Source organism: Danio rerio, chromosome 14 (genome assembly GCF_052040795.2).
Source record: "Danio rerio strain M-AB ecotype USA chromosome 14, GRCz13ab, whole genome shotgun sequence".
NCBI lineage: Eukaryota > Metazoa > Chordata > Actinopteri > Cypriniformes > Danionidae > Danio > Danio rerio.
The window spans coordinates 58508923-58531689 of record NC_141034.1 but is presented as its reverse complement, the minus strand read 5'-3'; the positions used below and the strand labels follow the sequence as shown (position 1 = coordinate 58531689).

General features: G+C 39.9%; 2 long non-coding RNA genes across 3 annotated transcripts; one reads left to right on the top strand and one right to left on the bottom strand.

Moving 5' to 3' along the window:
- The first annotated feature begins 15489 nt into the window (after positions 1–15489).
- LOC147840949 (uncharacterized) lies at positions 15490–17078 on the top strand. Of its 2 annotated transcripts, XR_015508111.1 has the most exons (5): positions 15490–15559; positions 16188–16216; positions 16350–16416; positions 16537–16623; positions 16878–17078. It is a non-coding gene; the product is annotated as an uncharacterized LOC147840949 (long non-coding RNA). The 2 variants fall into 2 exon arrangements; XR_015508110.1 differs by lacking the exons at positions 15490–15559; positions 16188–16216 and having other exon boundaries at positions 16334–16416.
- Positions 17079–17675: 597 nt separating this feature from the next.
- Positions 17676–22033, bottom strand: LOC141377623 (uncharacterized). The gene is made up of 3 exons (XR_015508112.1): positions 21906–22033; positions 21422–21622; positions 17676–18522 (listed from the first exon to the last, which is right to left on the bottom strand). It is a non-coding gene; the product is annotated as an uncharacterized LOC141377623 (long non-coding RNA).
- Positions 22034–22767: the final 734 nt, after the last annotated feature.

Here is a 22767-nt window from a genome sequence, read left to right as displayed (position 1 = left end):
CTACCCCTAGTTGACTACCCCTAGTTGACTACCCCTAGTTGACTACCCCTAGTTGACTACCCTAGTTGACTACCCCTAGTTGACTACCCCTAGTTGACTACCCCTAGTTGACTACCCTAGTTGACTACCCCTAGTTGACTACCCCTAGTTGACTACCCCTAGTTGACTACCCCTAGTTGACTACCCCTAGTTGACTACCCCTAGTTGACTACCCCTAGTTGACTACCCCTAGTTGACTACCCCTAGTTGACTACCCCTAGTTGACTACCCCTAGTTGACTACCCCTAGTTGACTACCCCTAGTTGACTACCCCTAGTTGACTACCCCTAGTTGACTACCCCTAGTTGACTACCCCTAGTTGACTACCCCTAGTTGACTACCCCTAGTTGACTACCCCTAGTTGACTACCCCTAGTTGACTACCCCTAGTTGACTACCCCTAGTTGACTACCCCTAGTTGACTACCCCTAGTTGACTACCCCTAGTTGACTACCCCTAGTTGACTACCCCTAGTTGACTACCCCTAGTTGACTACCCCTAGTTGACTACCCCTAGTTGACTACCCCTAGTTGACTACCCCTAGTTGACTACCCCTAGTTGACTACCCCTAGTTGACTACCCCTAGTTGACTACCCTAGTTGACTACCCCTAGTTGACTACCCCTAGTTGACTACCCCTAGTTGACTACCCCTAGTTGACTACCCCTAGTTGACTACCCCTAGTTGACTACCCCTAGTTGACTACCCCTAGTTGACTACCCCTAGTTGACTACCCCTAGTTGACTACCCCTAGTTGACTACCCCTAGTTGACTACCCCTAGTTGACTACCCCTAGTTGACTACCCCTAGTTGACTACCCCTAGTTGACTACCCCTAGTTGACTACCCCTAGTTGACTACCCCTAGTTGACTACCCCTAGTTGACTACCCCTAGTTGACTACCCCTAGTTGACTACCCTAGTTGACTACCCCTAGTTGACTACCCCTAGTTGACTACCCCTAGTTGACTACCCCTAGTTGACTACCCCTAGTTGACTACCCCTAGTTGACTACCCCTAGTTGACTACCCCTAGTTGACTACCCCTAGTTGACTACCCCTAGTTGACTACCCCTAGTTGACTACCCCTAGTTGACTACCCCTAGTTGACTACCCCTAGTTGACTACCCCTAGTTGACTACCCCTAGTTGACTACCCCTAGTTGACTACCCCTAGTTGACTACCCCTAGTTGACTACCCCTAGTTGACTACCCCTAGTTGACTACCCCTAGTTGACTACCCCTAGTTGACTACCCCTAGTTGACTACCCCTAGTTGACTACCCCTAGTTGACTACCCCTAGTTGACTACCCCTAGTTGACTACCCCTAGTTGACTACCCCTAGTTGACTACCCCTAGTTGACTACCCCTAGTTGACTACCCCTAGTTGACTACCCCTAGTTGACTACCCCTAGTTGACTACCCCTAGTTGACTACCCCTAGTTGACTACCCCTAGTTGACTACCCTAGTTGACTACCCTAGTTGACTACCCCTAGTTGACTACCCCTAGTTGACTACCCCTAGTTGACTACCCTAGTTGACTACCCCTAGTTGACTACCCCTAGTTGACTACCCCTAGTTGACTACCCCTAGTTGACTACCCCTAGTTGACTACCCTAGTTGACTACCCCTAGTTGACTACCCCTAGTTGACTACCCCTAGTTGACTACCCCTAGTTGACTACCCCTAGTTGACTACCCCTAGTTGACTACCCCTAGTTGACTACCCCTAGTTGACTACCCCTAGTTGACTACCCCTAGTTGACTACCCCTAGTTGACTACCCCTAGTTGACTACCCCTAGTTGACTACCCCTAGTTGACTACCCCTAGTTGACTACCCCTAGTTGACTACCCCTAGTTGACTACCCCTAGTTGACTACCCCTAGTTGACTACCCCTAGTTGACTACCCCTAGTTGACTACCCCTAGTTGACTACCCCTAGTTGACTACCCCTAGTTGACTACCCCTAGTTGACTACCCCTAGTTGACTACCCCTAGTTGACTACCCCTAGTTGACTACCCCTAGTTGACTACCCCTAGTTGACTACCCCTAGTTGACTACCCCTAGTTGACTACCCCCTAGTTGACTACCCCTAGTTGACTACCCCTAGTTGACTACCCCTAGTTGACTACCCCTAGTTGACTACCCCTAGTTGACTACCCCTAGTTGACTACCCCTAGTTGACTACCCCTAGTTGACTACCCCTAGTTGACTACCCCTAGTTGACTACCCCTAGTTGACTACCCCTAGTTGACTACCCCTAGTTGACTACCCCTAGTTGACTACCCCTAGTTGACTACCCCTAGTTGACTACCCCTAGTTGACTACCCCTAGTTGACTACCCCTAGTTGACTACCCCTAGTTGACTACCCCTAGTTGACTACCCCTAGTTGACTACCCCTAGTTGACTACCCCTAGTTGACTACCCCTAGTTGACTACCCCTAGTTGACTACCCCTAGTTGACTACCCCTAGTTGACTACCCCTAGTTGACTACCCCTAGTTGACTACCCCTAGTTGACTACCCCTAGTTGACTACCCCTAGTTGACTACCCCTAGTTGACTACCCCTAGTTGACTACCCCTAGTTGACTACCCCTAGTTGACTACCCCTAGTTGACTACCCCTAGTTGACTACCCTAGTTGACTACCCCTAGTTGACTACCCCTAGTTGACTACCCCTAGTTGACTACCCCTAGTTGACTACCCCTAGTTGACTACCCCTAGTTGACTACCCCTAGTTGACTACCCCTAGTTGACTACCCCTAGTTGACTACCCCTAGTTGACTACCCCTAGTTGACTACCCCTAGTTGACTACCCCTAGTTGACTACCCCTAGTTGACTACCCCTAGTTGACTACCCCTAGTTGACTACCCCTAGTTGACTACCCCTAGTTGACTACCCCTAGTTGACTACCCCTAGTTGACTACCCCTAGTTGACTACCCCTAGTTGACTACCCCTAGTTGACTACCCCTAGTTGACTACCCCTAGTTGACTACCCCTAGTTGACTACCCCTAGTTGACTACCCCTAGTTGACTACCCCTAGTTGACTACCCCTAGTTGACTACCCCTAGTTGACTACCCCTAGTTGACTACCCCTAGTTGACTACCCCTAGTTGACTACCCCTAGTTGACTACCCCTAGTTGACTACCCCTAGTTGACTACCCCTAGTTGACTACCCCTAGTTGACTACCCCTAGTTGACTACCCCTAGTTGACTACCCCTAGTTGACTACCCCTAGTTGACTACCCCTAGTTGACTACCCCTAGTTGACTACCCCTAGTTGACTACCCCTAGTTGACTACCCCTAGTTGACTACCCCTAGTTGACTACCCCTAGTTGACTACCCCTAGTTGACTACCCCTAGTTGACTACCCCTAGTTGACTACCCCTAGTTGACTACCCCTAGTTGACTACCCCTAGTTGACTACCCCTAGTTGACTACCCCTAGTTGACTACCCCTAGTTGACTACCCCTAGTTGACTACCCCTAGTTGACTACCCCTAGTTGACTACCCCTAGTTGACTACCCCTAGTTGACTACCCCTAGTTGACTACCCCTAGTTGACTACCCCTAGTTGACTACCCCTAGTTGACTACCCCTAGTTGACTACCCCTAGTTGACTACCCCTAGTTGACTACCCCTAGTTGACTACCCCTAGTTGACTACCCCTAGTTGACTACCCCTAGTTGACTACCCCTAGTTGACTACCCCTAGTTGACTACCCCTAGTTGACTACCCCTAGTTGACTACCCCTAGTTGACTACCCCTAGTTGACTACCCCTAGTTGACTACCCCTAGTTGACTACCCCTAGTTGACTACCCCTAGTTGACTACCCCTAGTTGACTACCCCTAGTTGACTACCCCTAGTTGACTACCCCTAGTTGACTACCCCTAGTTGACTACCCCTAGTTGACTACCCCTAGTTGACTACCCCTAGTTGACTACCCCTAGTTGACTACCCCTAGTTGACTACCCCTAGTTGACTACCCCTAGTTGACTACCCCTAGTTGACTACCCCTAGTTGACTACCCCTAGTTGACTACCCCTAGTTGACTACCCCTAGTTGACTACCCCTAGTTGACTACCCCTAGTTGACTACCCCTAGTTGACTACCCCTAGTTGACTACCCCTAGTTGACTACCCCTAGTTGACTACCCCTAGTTGACTACCCCTAGTTGACTACCCCTAGTTGACTACCCCTAGTTGACTACCCCTAGTTGACTACCCCTAGTTGACTACCCCTAGTTGACTACCCCTAGTTGACTACCCCTAGTTGACTACCCCTAGTTGACTACCCCTAGTTGACTACCCCTAGTTGACTACCCCTAGTTGACTACCCCTAGTTGACTACCCCTAGTTGACTACCCCTAGTTGACTACCCCTAGTTGACTACCCCTAGTTGACTACCCCTAGTTGACTACCCCTAGTTGACTACCCCTAGTTGACTACCCCTAGTTGACTACCCCTAGTTGACTACCCCTAGTTGACTACCCCTAGTTGACTACCCCTAGTTGACTACCCCTAGTTGACTACCCCTAGTTGACTACCCCTAGTTGACTACCCCTAGTTGACTACCCCTAGTTGACTACCCCTAGTTGACTACCCCTAGTTGACTACCCCTAGTTGACTACCCCTAGTTGACTACCCCTAGTTGACTACCCCTAGTTGACTACCCCTAGTTGACTACCCCTAGTTGACTACCCCTAGTTGACTACCCCTAGTTGACTACCCCTAGTTGACTACCCCTAGTTGACTACCCCTAGTTGACTACCCCTAGTTGACTACCCCTAGTTGACTACCCCTAGTTGACTACCCCTAGTTGACTACCCCTAGTTGACTACCCCTAGTTGACTACCCCTAGTTGACTACCCCTAGTTGACTACCCCTAGTTGACTACCCCTAGTTGACTACCCCTAGTTGACTACCCCTAGTTGACTACCCCTAGTTGACTACCCCTAGTTGACTACCCCTAGTTGACTACCCCTAGTTGACTACCCCTAGTTGACTACCCCTAGTTGACTACCCCTAGTTGACTACCCCTAGTTGACTACCCCATTTATATATAATATTTATATATTATAATATATTATTATATTAATAATTAACTACTAATTCAGTATAATTGGGGTAGAGTTCAGTAGGGGTAATGTTCTCAACTTAAGAAATGACCAGATTTTGTTTAGGGTTGTGTGTTAAAATAGTTTTATGTTCTTCAGTTACAAAACATCTGGTTTTATGGTCAAGTTTGAGGGAAGGTTGTTATATACAATTAGGTTTGACTTAAGGGTAGACATGGTTTAGTCAATTTTCCTTCAATGCTTTAAAAAATGATTTGTTGCTTGAGAAGTTGTTTAGGATTGGTTATGAAACCATTGCGGTTAGTGTTACATGTAAGACAGTGGTATATTTTGGTCTACAAAAAAGTAGATGAAGAGGATTCAAAATGCTGGTTAAGATAATGCAAGAAAGAACTGAACATTGAACAATCTTGGTGAAAGATCCATGATTGGTGTGTGGATGGGAATAAATGATGATTCAAGTGACATAGTATCCAAGTGGATGACATTGATCCAAGATAAGGCTAGTGTTCGAAGAGAGAGAAAAAAAGATGAGGATTGTAAAACTGATTAGAGTTTTCAAAGATTGCACTAAGGAAATCCAGATGACCAAGATGTAGATAAAATGAAACCATGACGCATATGGAAGATCCAATAGATGATTTGACATTAAAGTGATCTGAATAAAACTTTTTGGCTGGGTTAGCAGATTCTATTTATAAAAAGTATTAACATGATCCAAACACATGCCAAGCTTCTTTCTGTTGTTTAGGGGTGGGGGTTGGTTAGGGCTGTTTCATCCGTATTAAAAATTTAGTTACTGCTTATGTTGGGCCATATTTGCTGCTATATTTTTCTACTTGACGATTCAGAAAGAGGAACCCAAGGATGTTAGACCTTTAGGCCATGCACTCCAGCCTCTCTGGGCTTCAGGTTCACACACCAGTCTTGAGTCCATCCCAGTCCATATGGGACAGGACACAGAGGTAAGCAAAGAGTTTGTTAATTTTTAGGTTAAGATTAAATTGCCATTTCATTTTCCCCTTTCTATAGATCCAAAATATACCTTGTAGTTAGGTGTAGGGGTGGGTGAGGGCTATTACAGTCTAGAAGGAGTAGGAGAGTATTCAAAATTGAGAAATCAAGATGATCCAAGAATTGTTTGACTTTGTTTAGGTTTGTTCTTCAGTTACAAAACGCAAGTTTGTTTGACTAAATGACTAACCTAATTGTAAATATAAATACCCTCCCTCAATTTTCCTTAAATGCTTTAATGAATTTGCTGCTTTGATTACTAACAGTTCAGTTAATGAGTGGGTTAGAATCCCTTGCGGTTAGGGTTAGGTGTGGGCCAGTGCTATATTCCAGTCTAGAAACAAGTACACTAAGAGGATTCAAATCCTATTCCTAATTTCATTCTAATAATGAAAGATAGTATCCAAGTAGATGACATTGATCCAAAATAACAGGCTAGTGTTTTAAAAGATCAAATGATTGTGAAACCTAAGAAAGTTTTTCAAAGAATAAAGAAATTCAGGAAACAAAGATGTAGATACAGGAAACAATGATAGTTGATCTGAGATGAAAGAGATTCAAGTAAATACCAAACCGCTTTTGGTTAGAGCTATCTTTCGATAGAAAAGTAGATGAACATCTAAATACATGCCAAGCCTCTTTTGGTCGTTTAGGGGTGGGGGTTGGTTAGGGCTGTTTCAATTTATAAAAAGTAGATTTAGTTACTGCTGATGTAGACACCCACTGCTTTTTCTTCTTTTACGATTCAGGACAAGTAACCAAAGGATTCTAGAACAGTTTAGGCCATGCACTCCCAGCCTTTCTGAGCTTCAGGTTCATTCACCAGTCCGAGTCCCTCCCCACAATCCATATGGGACAGGACACAGGTGGGCAAAGAGTTAGGGTCAATGTTTAGGCTAATCTAGATAAAACTGCCATCTCTCTTATGGAAAGGAGACAATGAACTTAATCTAAACTCATTTAAACTAGCCATCAAGCGTCATTTATATATATTAAGGGTGGAGCCGAACCCAAATGCAGTATTCGGAAAGGCACGAATAGCGTGTTTTTACGAATACTTATTTCGAACAAATACTAGAAAAAAATGTTTTCGGGAGCAAGAAAAACATCAAGCAGCGTTTCCTCATGAGACCAGTGCATGTCCGCACGAGAGAGAGAGAGAGAGAGAGAGAGAGAGAGAGAGAGAGAGAGAGAGAGAGAGAGAGAGAGAGAGAGAGAGAGAGAGAGAGAGAGAGAGAGAGAGAGAGAGAGAGAGAGAGAGAGAGAGAAAGGCTCAGTCACAAGTCGGAGTGTGGGGCGGAGGTAAAAGGTGTCTGGCACAAGCTTCTCCACAGGAACCGAGAAGGCTCAGCTGAGTGAAAACACTTTACTGCATCACTAGTTTTGTTAAATAGATTTTTGTACCTTAATTGGGTTCCAGATGCAGTTTATAAACTTGTAGCGTAGTTGAAGCGGAGTTTGATCGGGATATTCCATTACGCTGCATTTTTGACATCTGCAAATGGGTGCTCAGTTTACGCAACGTTAGCATGGTAATTTAGACAATAGACTGATGACAGAGTAACGTTAACGTTCGTTTATAAAAGTTGAAATGATGCTTGTGCAGTTGTGTCGAATAGTATGCACTTATGGGAGTTATATGGTACGTCTAAATTACTGTCTTTTGCAGACAGCAAGATATATGCTATAGGCTCGTTAACCTTAGCATAGCTTCCCGTCACTTTTTATTAACTTGAAACTCCTCAAATACATTTGGGCACCCAGAAAGTCAAAGAGTGAGACTGCTGCTGAGCCATTTCTTGGTCCTCCACCAGTCAAAAAAAAAATTCATGTTCTGTGTGGATGCATTTTACAGTCAGTGGAGCTGCAGATAAAACAGTGACACTGTATAATGTGTGCAAAAGTGAAATCAGCAGGGTCAGAGATATCAAACATCTGTCAACATCTATGCGTAATCATTCATTTCTTTTTGGCTTCGTCCCTTTATCAATCTGGGGTTGCCACAGTAAATATATTTCTGCTATTGTAATACAAATGCACTATTGATACATTATCATAGTTTAATTGTCATGTTCAAAGATCTTAAATACCTTTATTCCCCTGCAAACATTAATTGTTGCATTTGTCATTTTCCCTCCAAATAAAATTAAGCCAGAGGCACGCAACATACGACCTCTAAAAAAGGTGCTGTAACATGTACCTATATGTAGCACCCCAATATGATAGAGCGGCATAGCAGTGTTTAGACACTTGGTTGCTTTTGTTTTTATTAACTTGAAAGTGTTTCAGCTATTGAGTTTAATTGAACAAAGGGAGCGGTTTACAATGCATTAAAGGCAACTACTGATGGGTTGTGTAATGTTTCAAAGAGCTGTTGCAGCATGAGTGGAAAATAAAACCGTATTAGTGCTGCCTGGTCTAACAATAGTTTTAAAAGGGTTTAAACAATAGAGCACTCTCTGGAAGAAAAAGTGAATATCTGTTATTTCATTGACTTCTTTTATACATGGTTTATTTTCTAACCAGTCATCTAAAATAATGAAATGGCCTATTATTTTATTAATGGTGAGTTTAATAATTTCATTGACATCCTGAGCATCGGAGACCTTTAATTCGCCTGACTGACGCAAGTTTATTGCATGCAGCACTGTATTTGGTAGCACAAATCTCGCTCTGATCCAGGAGAGAACTAAACCAATGACTACATACACACTTTCCTGCTGCGCATCGAATAAAGCAAATAAGAAATGCTTATCGAAGCCTATGGTAGAAAGTCAACTTTCAATAATTGGACTTTGCTCTAAAGCTTTAGAGTGGCACTGCTGTCCAGGGTACTGTTGTATGATTTCTTCGTCTATATATGCTCTAATAAACTAGTCACATGAATGAATTTAATAAACTAATAGTTGGTATTGCTCTCAAAATAATCACTAGGTTTTGACATGTTAATGAGCAATTCAGCATTTCAGCAGTAGGCCATTATGTGATTCAGATACACAAGTTTGACATTTATGGGGTTGTGTAACACTTGTGTTGTTTTGTTCCCTGATCTTTAATATACTGGGTAGCTATGCAAATATTTTCTAAAAATGTCAAGCTGATTTATAGTGCTTTATATCCTGATGCATTTTCAAATCCGTTTTTCACTTGCTGCGTTCATTTAATGTTTGAATACTTAACAGCCATCGTTTAACACGGGTGTCAAACTCTGTTCCAAAAGAGCCGCAGCTCTGCACAGTTTAGTTCCAACCCCAATTAAACACACCTGATCAAACTAATTGAGTCCTTCAGGCTTGTTTGAAACCTACAGGTAAGTGTGTTGGAGCAGGGTTGGAACTAAACTGTTCAGGGCTTCAGCCCTCCAGGAATTGAGTTGACACCCCTGGTTTAAAGGGTTATATTTTACCATCAAAATGTAGCATGTTATATACTTCTGCATCAAGCACACAAGTATGCTTCAGCACAACCCTTTGGATTGTCACATAGCCCTTGCTGTGGCAGTCAGACACTGATGCACACCTCAGTGAATAGAGCAAGCTGTGATTGGTCAGCTTTGTAGAGCTGACAAGTGTGCCCTAACCTAGTCCTCATCTTTAGTCAGTAATTTTGGGGCCATTTCTGACAGCAACCTGTGTAAGGCCAGATTAAGCATCTGCAAAACTCAATTTCTTCATCTTAATGTTGCCAAACTATCAATAACTGACGCAGAAAAGCTTAGTCATGCTTTCATGACCTCTGTTAGACTACTGTAATGAGTTACTAGGTGGTTGCCCTGCTGGCCTCACTAACAAACTGCAGCTGGTTCAAAATGCAGCTGCTAGAGTGCTTTCTAGAACCAAGAAATCACTACTCCAGTTTTCTCAGTGCATTGACTCCCTATTAAATATTTAATTTACAATGTTACTGTTTACCTACAAAGCCCTCAATGCTTTGGCTGCCCAGTATTTGAGGAAGCTCCTGGTGTAGAGCATGATAATGATTCCTTGAAGACCCTATAGTGACCCACAAGTCCATGTATTGATCCTGAAGCGTCAGTCTGTACACCAGCCGGTGACCTCTCCCATCTGCAGCAACTCCACAATGGATGTCCACCATTCTCCAGCGCCTAGACTCCAGCTCTGTACAGGAAGTTTGGCAAGAGGAGAAGTGATCATGCCCAACTGAGCCTGGTTGGAGGCTATTTTTCCCCTTTACTTTGGTCGGTTGGCAAACTGGCTCGCTTGGTTTGGGGATCGTGTAGTTGAGCATGGAAGGATTCTCATTGTTTGGACTTTCAGCAGTAAAAATTAAATACCGAAATTAATCTCTGAAAACTGAGCTGATTTAAACCTCTCATACCTGATGTGAAAAAGCATGCACATGCTTAAAGATCCTTAGCCCGAACAGTTATAATAGATAGTTTATGAATGTTCAAGAAACTGAGGCAGATAAGGGAGATTCCACAGAAGGAAGAATTATTTATACAATGAGTGAATACGTCGTTGAGAGATTTCCAAGGTAACCCGTATGCCTGGAGCACTGAGCTGCCCAAAGAGCTGATTTAATGTGAATAAACCTCAAAGCAGCTGCCAGGCAAATTATACTGAGTTTTAAGGTTCTGGACAGATTTTAAACCAGTCATCAGAAATCTCCCAAAGGGTTAACATAATTATGAGACCACTGCAAATGACATGGAGTACTGTGTGAAATAAATTTTGGAAATAGGTGTACTGTCTGTGCCAGTGATTCTCAAACGCAGGCTTCCTATTAGTGGTACATGGAGGAATCATCAAATCAAATCATGCAACAATTAACACTTAATCCTGTGTACTAGAACATCGATGTGATCAGCATAGACAGTTTTATGTAGCGCATGATCACAGCACTGTGCTTGGTGTTTATTTTAGTGCAACGTGTCAAACTGTTGAAAATCAGAATCCAAAGCATGATTTGACTGACAAGAAAAGTGGCCAATCACAGTCAACCTTGTCAAGTTTTGCGTTAAACGCAAGGGCGGGACAAAGGCTGAGTAGCAGAGACAAAAAAAAACTGAAATGTTTTGTTGGAATAATGCTTCTTGCATGTTTTCACTATAGAGACGTCTTGAAGAGCAATTAAACCGCGGACATATATCCTGCCTATTTGATGATCTACATCCACGTTTTGCTTTCCGACAGAGAGTCGACTCGCCTCTGACCTGTCACTCCTCTAAACCGTATGAATGGCAGCGCAGGAATTATCTTTGCTCTTTGACTAAATTGTCAAAAGTTTAAGTATTTAGAATTAGATTGATGCATGATCGATGACGATGCTAATGGTCTTCTTTGGCTGTGTTAAGTTAAACTTAAAGGTGGAACTTTATTACAAAGAATTATGCTGGAAATGTTTCTGGATGAGGTATTTGTGTGATTTATACATTTAGCTGTATTCTGATCCGTCTTAAAGCATTACAGGTCAAAGCAATCAGTTGTTACTTATTGTTTGTCAAAATTAACAATAAGGCTCTTAAAGCACTGCTTTGATAAATGTATTGTTGTCATTTCAAATACCTCAAGTAAAATAGTCATGTTTTATTTTTACTGACAGTGTACTTGTGTTTGTAAAGTTTGTATTTTAGTTTAAGATCAAATGTAAAATAAAATCTACATGTGATGTACAGCTATTTGAGAAAAAAATTGCCATATTGTAAAGAAAAGGTGTAAAATATGTAAATAAAAGGCCAAATTTAAATCTTTATCATACGTTAAATAAACCTTTCAAAGCTTGAAAATATTGTTTAAAAAAAAAATGGGCAAAAAATGTCTTTATTGCCTTAAAGATTGTGGTAGTTTTACCAGTGCTATTGAAAAACAGTCATGAAAGGAAAAATTAATTTTAAAAAACACCATACTTAATGTCAATTCTTATACATGTAGCTTTGGGGTTTAAGCAATTAAACCAATTAATCAGGTTTAAACTTGATTTCAATGAATCTGATTTTTTTTTTCAAAAGTAACAAACTAGTACTTTTTAAAAGAGTACTTTGTACTTTCTTAATATTAGTATTTACTAAAATTGTGTTATTTTAGCAGTGTAATGGTATTTTTACTTGAGTAAAAAAAAAATTCACAAGCATTTAGTGCAGGTTTATTATATTATTAATATATGATTGATTTTTTTATCAATGCAATGTTTTATGGGTTGCTGAGAATAGATTTCAGGTCCTCAATACATAGCATATCAGTCTACCAAAAAATAGGTACTGGAAAAAAAGTGCTTAAAATGCCCATATTTTCATTAGCCTGTGCCAGTATGAACCCTGTCATAAGTACATTTAACATATTTGTCAGAAATCAAGATTTGTCAGAAAGTGTATGAATGACATAAAGCCAATATTTATGAGGTCCAATCAACATTTCCAGCTTTGATTAATAGGCTAATATGAATACTTTAGATTTAAGTACAGCAGTTTTCTATTTACTTTAAGAACAGTGACATTTTTTAATGAACTTTAAGAGCACATTTCAATTTATTGTTTTTTTATCTGCAAGCAAAGTTAGTTAATGTTCAGACTATTTAAAATGTACAAGTGACTGACGATAGCACATTCTTAATGATGGGAATTAATCTGCCTCATTTTTAAACTATGCACAGCTTAATTAGGCCTACAATGTTATTTTTTAATACTGGCCATTATGGTGGTACTTGGAGACAATTTTCTAAGGTGGTAGTTGGTAAAAAAAAAAAAAAAAAAAAAAGTTTGAGAACCACTGGTCTATGCTATTTTGTGTAGTTGTGAACGTCTACAATCACGATATGTGGAGAGAAAATAATTCACAATAGAACCAAACTGTGATTTTCAATGTTTAAGTGAGAGCCTTAAAGTGAGCGCTTTTGTTTTTGAAAGGATTCTCACTACCAAAAAGAAAACTTGATACTTGAGATGTTTCCACTTAAATTTGAGATTTTTGAAGAGGAAACTGGAACCAGTAAAGTTGAAATATTTAAAGGTTGAAATATTTATAGGTTCCAATATTCCTATGAAATTGAGATATTCTAAAAGAGTGAAGTGTGGTTACTTACACAGAGGTTCTGGGGTTAGATTTTCTAGGAGTTACAGAAGATCTTATTTTTAAAACCAGCCATTTACACTATATGTTCTGGGGAAGGTATGTAGGGTTTATTTTCCTGAAAAGTTCTGGGTTAAGTCTTAGAAGAATAAATATTTTAAATTTTCCCATCGAAATAATGGATCTTAAAGAAAGAGAAAATCTGGTCATTCTGAAAAGTTGTAAGGTTATAATTTGAGATTTGGTGTTTTAAAGTGTCCCTATGGAAGTACTAGTCTTACTCAACCTTAATCCTAGTAAATTCTGGGGTTATAAATCTTCAGTAGATCTGATGTTTGAATTGATGATTTTTGGAAAAGTTTTCAAATGACTGGTGTAGGTGGTGTTGATGCACAATGTGCTGTTGTGTGGAGGTGCTAATCACCAGTAGAAGACTGGGCTTCATTTAAGGCCATTCACCCAAGGCCACCATCCCTGCGTGCTGTCCAAGTGGACCCAGGGGGGCTGAATACTTACCACTCCCCCAAGTGACCTTTTGTTAACACCGCAAGGTTGCCCAGGTCACCCGAGAAGAGTCTGAAGATGTTTCTCTATGAGGCCTACTCTGGCTAATCCAGAGACCAGGCTCCCCAGGACCCCAGATATCTCCAGGGAACAGGAGAGCCCTTGCCCAAATCAGCTAGGAGTCAGAAGTTAAAGTTGGCCATGAACTGGTCATTGCCTTCTCCTCACTGCCTGCTGATTTGCTCCAGAATACTTCCAGTCAACATCCAAGGAGTACCATGAATTCAAGATAATCAAAGAACTCGCCTGAATGTGACTAGAAGCATTCAAAGAGATATTCCTGACCTCCTTCTAATTACTAGAAATGAAAAAATTTAAGAGGCCAGGTCGAGGTTCAGTCTGGCGGACATATCTCAGCAGATATATCATTCTTCTACCAGATTTCTCCCCTAAGGCAATGCAAGAACCAAGCAGACATTATCCTTATCAGGGATAACCGTTGGGAGCATTACCCTGAAGAACAGGAGACCCTGGCCTATTGACCAGGTTTTGAGTCACAGCATTTCGGCAATGGTGATGACCAATTGTTTGTTTGTGTTTTTCTTTATTCTTGTTTGTATATTTTTATTCAGAATTTGATTATCTGATGTCTAGGTTGTTTTCCCATACTTTGATTATCATATTTAAGCTTATGAAGCCCTTTAAAATCGTGTTTTATTAGAGAATAGACCATATGCAAATGACTCATTAGTATTCGTGTTTTTAGACCAATCCTGTGTGTCCTCAGCTGAGTGTGCTTTCGGTCAGGTTTAATCCTTTATATCTCGGCCGTTTTTTAATGTTTTGGTTTAATTTTTTCTGCATTTTAATCGGTATATTGTGTAGAATAAGTGTTGAGCAAATAAACTGTCATTACTGATCAAAAATATTTCTGTGAGGTTACCGTTTATGAGGAGTACAGCTGATTTAGTGTGGTAATTCACAATCTGTGTTTACAGATTATTGTCTACTTTAAGACAAACTGATTCATGCAGTTTATTGAAGATGATAGTTCTGAAGTGGTCATGTCAATGATATGATAACACAAAAACATCTCAGTTGTGTGTTTGGAATAGTATGATTTAACAGTGTACATAATAAAATAGAGGAACAGAAAATACAGAAACAGACCAGCAGCAAATATTTAAGATCAGCATGGTAAGGTGTGAACACAATGGCTGGGAGTAAAGAAGATAGAGGGGGCATTGAAACCAATTTAAATGGTTTTAGTTCTGTGAGAGAGTTTGCTGAGGAATTAAATACGTTTTACTTAAGGTTTGATGAGGGTGATTTTAAGTTAGAAAATGACATTTTAAAACAACACCTGTCATGTAGTAAATCCGTAAACATTAGTAGGACTCAGGTCAAAGACCTCTTTCAGACAATTAATAATAAAAAAGCCCAGGCCCAGATAATATTGATTTTAGGGTGCTACATACATGTGCTGAACAACTTTCTGAAATACTTAATTGCATTTTTTCAGTCTCTTACACTGAAAAAAAATTATTTTTGGGGCTTGTAAATAAAGAGATCATAATCCAAGTACATTTTACAAATAAATCATATTTTGTCTTTTTACTTCAAATTGTCACGTTTAATTCAATAAGCTACTTAATATTGCTTTTTAATTTATTGTGTCTAAAATACAATAGTAAATCTAAATGGATATACTCAAGTAATATTTACTTAAGTGTTTGTAATATATTGAACTAATGCAAGAAAAGACAGACGCGAGTAAAACTTACTCCACAAAGTCAGTAAATCTGTGCGCATGCTCTCTAATTCAAACCTGGCGGGTGGAGCAGATGAGAGCAACCGATGATTTCCTAACACAGACCGATGAGATATTTACAAGGTAAGTTTCACTAATTGTTTATTGCTCAATTTGTTTTTGTTTGCAGAAAGTTAGAGTGCTCCTGTCAGCAATTTTGGTGGTTAAAGAGGTTGCATTAAGTGTTATTTGAGTGAGTTTGCTGAAGATCCGATTAGCATGAGCATATTAGCAAACAGCATCTGTGTCTAAAACAACTGTTGCATTCTAAATATAATCTGTGGTCAAGTATAATCTACAGTGAATTTAACGAGGATTTTTTATGAATACGAGTGTCCAAGCATAGCAGTAAATTGCATTAAGGACATAATTAACCGACATTAAAAAGTTACCCTCCTGTGCTGTCTGCATTATAAATAAGAGTTTCTTAGATTGGACAGCCTCAGAACTCATTTGAACATAGATTGAAAAGTTACCTGAGCCCTGAGAGGCCAAAACATGACATAGAAAGATTTATTTATTGATCCATCCACATTAACATATGCAAATATATAACCAATGGTAATGTTACTGAGTATGTTCAGCCAGCCTCTATACCTGCAAACATTTATTGCTGAGTCCAAAATAAATTAACTGATCAAATTTTACATCAGTAATATCACTATATGTTCATTCAATTTTCTGACATTAACATTTCTAATATGTTCAACAGATTGCTCTCACCATTCAAGCTCATGTAAGGTAAGTTGGATAACACATTTATATAGACATACTAATGTATTCAACGTATTTGTTGTACGCAAAAAAAAAAAAGTGTTGTTTTGAATACTATATCGTAAATGTGTTATTTTTATATATTCAATAATGAGAACAGAAGCATAACCAAAACCCCCCCTGTAGCCAACCTTTCTGCAAAAACTGGACTACTTTCACTCAACCAGGTAAACGTATACATTGCACATCCAGCTGGTTCCAGCCTTTTAGATATGCAGTTATATGTAGATGGAGATTTACACTGTTGCTGGTTAATGACCACAGAAATTTATTTTTGTTTTAATCAGCAAGTTGAAGACAAGTGAGATGCTGTGATCCGCTGCCTGCTTTCCTACCTTGCAAAATCATCTCAGGAGCTCTTTGAAGACTACCAGGTACATTTAAAACATCTAAATTACTTTTTATACTTTGGATATGTAATGTTCTTTAAGTGTTAAAGCCACACTAGTATTTTTATCCCCCAAAATTGAAAGTTTTGGGTAACTTTTAAAAACTTTAATCACTTTATGCAACAGAGCACAGGTATTTTATATCACACAGTCTATTATATCATAAAGCAAGAGATAACATTGATAACTTTGCAACTAACTCTACAGTATTTTAATGCACTTATTTGTGTATTTGACAGGATGTCAAGAGACCTGCTTAAAGACTGCTTCACCAATTGTTGGGAAGATCATTGTACTGGGCAGTACTACAGAAGAGGAAGATGCCAACAGAGATGACCCCATCATTCTGTCTGAAATGACTTTTTAAATTTGTTTATTGAGAAGTTTAATTCAAATTAAAGTACTCAATGAGTATTTGTGGCAGTGTTTTAATTAAGAAATAGTTGCAACGCATCACCATATTTTTAAGGATGGCTGACGTGAAACTGACGTTTCGACACAGTGTTGAGATCCCGAAGCGCAAGTGTTTCGAAACACTGCACCGAAGCATGATCCGAAACACCCAGGTCACGTGACTAAAGCGATTCAAAGCATTGATCATTTCAGAGGCGTTTCAAGACCCGCAGAATCTGCATTTGACTGTCATGATCAAGTTGTCAACTGTGGCTTGTATGGCTTAGTGGACAGTGCGTGTGCACTACAGTGCTGTGTTTCAAATTTGTTTTGGGTTCGAATCCCGACTAGTCCAAATACTCCAAAATCATGATTTTATATATTTTAATCATGTTACTGTTTTATGGTGTAGACTAGATAGGATACAGCTGCGGATATGCCATCAATTTAGCATCATTTTTGTAATACTGTAAAACAATAATTCATATTTTTACAGTACTGTGATGGGTTTAGGTTTTGGATAGACGTTAATAAAATACAATGGGAAATTTAATTAATAATATAATTAATTATTGTTAACTTCTGGCCACAACTGTATCTGATCTAGCAACAACCCTGTTTTATGAACAAAACAATACAAATTTATTTACAAGGTGTTTATTCGTATGTCAGAGCAATGTTGAAACAAAACGACACAATAACAAAGCATTACCAACTGCTATTAAAGCATTTCAAAATAACTGTTTCAGTCTGGATTTGAACCCATTATTCCCACATGGCGGTCACGAACTCTAATCGCTCAACTAAACCATTTGCAGATTCAAGGCTACAAAGTGGGATTTCATACCCTAATTTGCTCAACTGTTCTTTGCTGAAGCTGTTTCAGTGAAATACAAATAAAATGACCTCTAGGTGTCACCGTAGAGTGGTGTTTCAAAACGTTTCGAAGCTTCAACACATTTGCTTCGATAGTTTCAGTGTTTCACGAAGCCTCGCTTTGACCACCACTACATATTTTATTTACCGTTTTAAAGTAAAGTTTACTCAGGATAACTAAAAAAAGATAACTAGCAATTCTGGATAAAATTTAATCTCTAAATAGTAATATATTTGAAATGTACAACTTAAGTAAATTTTACAAACAAAAAGTCAATAGGATTTACTTAGAATTCCCCCAAGTAAATTTGACTTAACTTTTCTAATTAAATGTACTAATAATTTTGGTTTATCTTCTACTTGGCAAAGCTTTGAAGATTTACTAGCATTTTCTGAGTAAAAAAAAGTTGCCTAGCTTTTTTTAAGAAAATCCTACTCATTTTTTTTTCAGTGTACATTGCAAATACTCTCAGTTCATCGTGGACTTGATTACAGACACTTATCCTCCACAATGGCGGCACACAATGGTGTTTGTTTGTTTGTTTAGTTTTTTTTTTTTTCTTCTTGATTTTGCAGGACAAGACCGGCAGCTGTGGTTGCCAGTAAGCAGATTCACTAAAGGAAAGAAAAACACAAGTTACAGCCAAAACCAAAGATGACATCAACTGAAAATAAAACTCTAGATAAAAATAATAGTACTAAATAATTGGACAATATAAATGTTCTTTCTGAAGATCTCAGCAGAGATCATTAAACAACTTAAATGAGGGGAGCTTGACTCATTACTGAGCTCGGACTTTTCTGTCATGTGGACAAAACTCTTCATGGAGTTGCTGTTGTTCAGTTGGTCACCATGATGGAGGTCAGCGTCTGCTTTAGTTGGCCTCTTCAGCTGCTTATTTTAACACTAGTGTTATTTAGGTAGCCATAAATCGTTGTGTTGATCACACAATTTGTATGGCATGAGAAGCCTAAAGGAAATTTAAGAATAAATGTAATGAGGTTATTTAATTTACCTTTATTTCTACAGTGCTTTTACAATGTAGATTGGGTCAAAGCTTCACATAAAAGATCATCTTTACAAGAATCAGCCTTTCAATTACAACAATGGTGACAAACAAAAACAAAAGAAAATCAACCCAGAACAACACAAAACACTCTACTGAAATATAACAGCCAAGAACAGCACACAATAAAGGCAAAGAAAGACATTTCGAGAACTTTAAGTGGCACAGCTTATTTATGCTGCAATGCATGCTGGGAGTTTTGTACTATTGACCCTGCATGCATTGTGGCATGGATGAATCATGCAGCCTTTTAATTTTAGTAACCGTGGTTGAGGTTCATATCTTGATTCTTGATGTCTTTGTGTCTAAAAGGGTCATGACTCCCCCCACTTTTGGTTAAAGTCTACTTCAGAATTTTTTCAAAAGATGCATGATTAATGGGCGGAGCTCCGCGAGCACAGGGCAGGAGTGGGCGTGGCCAGCAGGGGAGAAGGGGAGAGAACAACTGTTGTTGACAGTTAGCTCACAAAATGAGACAAAACGCGAGGAGACGCATGAGTTTATAGTTCTCAAAGGTAAAATGCAAAGAAATAAACTGTAATTTAATGCCCTGCTACATTTGTTATTTGTAATTTCATATACACATAACCACAATTAATATCATTATAAAGATAAGTGTGTTCATGTAAACCCTATAAATGAGGATTCTCCCTCGATCCCCGGGTCTAAATATAGATCTGAATGCAGACTCAGTGCAGCAGGTCTCCTGACCTGTCTATTTTAACCATTAGCCCTGCTGGTAATATAGAGGATTTAGGCAAACACAGCAGCACGGCGATGTGTCTGAATGTGAACGAACTCCTGATAAAAGTCAACGTCCGCCATTCTCCAATTCTCGTACTGCTCTCCCGACAAAAATGCTTGTAGCACACACACAGCTTTGCTGTATCAGCCCTGACAAGATCGCGGGGAAAACAACATGCAACAAACCCCGTGGATCATGGAAACAAACACATACGAGCCTTCATGAACGGCTACTGCGTGCCGTGGGACCGTATCTCACAGCTTGCTTGAAACTGGCAGGTCTGTCTTGCCTTCAGAAAGCACGTGCTCTCATGAATGATTAAGCAGCCGGCTCTTCTCATAGGATAAGAAAACTCCGCTATGAATAATAATGAGAAACCGACGCGTCATCATTGCACTTGCAGTTCTGCGCTATGTCGCCGATTTTGATCCGCCCCAAAAATCATTTTAAACCTGGAAGCTGAAATTAGATGACAAAAGCTCAAAATTATCCAGTTTTCCCCACAATTAAAGCTGACAGGTGCTAACATCGTCTTAACTGATGCTCAACACACACACATCTGTTAATATAAAAAAAAAGTTCTCCAGGGTGTCCTGAACCTTTAAATGTGCTTCTTGAGCTCTCAAGGTTTTGCGTATGAAACTATATTAATTAATTTTAATTAATTCTTGTTTGTTGACTCTCCACGGGAAACTTTCCAAATGCCCCAAACCACGTCACATAAACCTGCAATTGTTTTATATATAAGTTATAGATTACTAGCAATTATATCTGTAACAAATATTTACATAAAGCGTCTTATTGCCTTTATTGCCATAGCTGATGAGTTTCAGAAACAATAAGATAGAAGAGTGAAGGATCAAGAGCCCAACTAAAGCAGCCTCTGATCTCCATGATGGTGAGGTCAAACTGAAAATCAATATAGAAATAAAAGCGCTGTTCATTATCAAATGTTTTTCAGTGGAGCTGCTGATGCTGTTTGTGGAGGTGTTTAAATCAGTTGCTTTGGTGTGAGGCTGTTGCTGTATGTGTTTATTTCTCATTTTCTCCTTCTGTGATTGACTCTTTAACATCATTTCAGAACTGTTCCGAGACCTGGCGAGTCTGCATTTGACTGACTGGGTCAGAAACACATCTGTCTTATATAGCCTAGTGGACCATGCATGTGCATGCTGTTACTGTGCTTCAAATGGCTTTTGGGTTTGAATCCTGCTTTGTACAAAAGCTCCAAAATCAGGATTTTCTCTATTTTAATAATGCTACTGTGTTATGGTGTAGTCTAGATAGGATACAGCTGCAGATACACCATCAATACAGCATCATTTGTGTAACACTGTATAGCAATAATTCATATTTTTACAGTACTGTGACGGTTGGGTTTAGCGTTTGAGTAGACGGTATTAAAATACAATAAATGAGGAATTTCATTAATAGTATAAATAAGTCTTGTCAACTTCTGACCACAACCGTGTCTGATCTAGAAACAACCCTGTTTTATGACCAAAACAAGACATATTTATTCACAAATAGTGTTTATTCTGATGTCTGACCAATGTTGAAACAAAATAATACAAGAACAGAGCATTTCAACATAGTTGCATTTGCCTGGATTCAAACCCAGTTTCCCTGCATAATAGTCAGGAACTCTGACCGCTCTGCTATAACACTTGTAGGTTCAAAGGTACAAAGTGGGTTTTAATACCTCAATTTGCTCAATTGTTCTTTGCTGAAGCTGTTCCAGAGCAATGTATAACAATTACCACTGGGTGTCACTGTAGAGTTTTGAAACGTTTCAAAGCTTTGACACATTTGCTTCGACTGTTTCAGTTTCATGAAGCCTCACTTTGCCCACCACTACTGTTAAATGAAGCGAGGAGAGCAAGCTGAAGCAGGATTTCTACATCTGAAACACACATAATACAGGTCAGTCAGAAGCAGAACAGAACAGTTTACATGCAAACTCTAATTCAACACACCAAAAGCAGCTAATCAAGACATTAATATGACAGCTGATCAGGAATAAACTCAACAGAAAACACCAGTGACAGACAGAAGATCCATTAGAGAAGACTGATAACATGAACAGGAATACTTCACTCAGGTGTTGTGAAAGCAAAGACTCCTTCATTAATGAAATCACTCAACACAAGACATCCAGATTAAAGCAAAGCAGAGGTGTGTTTCACCTGTAGGGTTTCCATGCTCAGCATCACACTCCACCGCAGGTACACTCTGCAGGATTACACTGACCTGCACCGCAATCACAGCCTCTCTGAAAGCACACAGTCAGATCAGAACTCTGCCTTGAAGAGTCCAGAGGAAAAGGAAATTCAGTCTCTGACCCACAACTCACAGTAGGGGGCGGTAATGCTCTGTTTAAGAATGCAAACCGCCAATAAGACAAGAAGAAGAGCTCTACCTGCTGTTTCACCCACCTGTGTGTTTCTCCTCCAGTGTTTGCTCAGTGGTTCACCTGTCCGTGTGTTCTCTCCTGCTCCTCTCGCCCGGTCAGCATCACCAGGTAAGCAGAAAGGGTTCCTCCACTATTATAGATCTGCTTGATGGTGTCTGAGACAGATTAAACACAGAGCTGTGGTGAATTCACCATCATTTCTCTAACACTCAGCCAACAAACAGGCCGTGAGTTACAGCTGATCACTCGCTTCACTGATCTGATCTGTAGATGAGCTGATGGAGAGAATGTGGGGATTTTATTCTTGTGCTTGTCTTCTTGCTCAGCTGTGATAGTGCACTAGACAGATGCTGCTTCATCTTTAACATGTTCTCAGACAAATATAAGAGTTACAGTATAAACACAAGCCTCCACAAACCAATAACCTCATTAAAGACTAATCAACAAAACTCCACATCATTTGCACAGACAATCATTTACACAAGATCATCAGACACTGGTCTTATCTGAGAGCTGGAAACAGCAGGGTTTCTGAAGGGTTTAAGATGAGGCGTTTTCAAACAACTTTCTTCTTCTGTTTACTGGTGTTTGGCAAACAGTGTAAAGGTGCAGATTCTGCCACCTACTGGACTGGA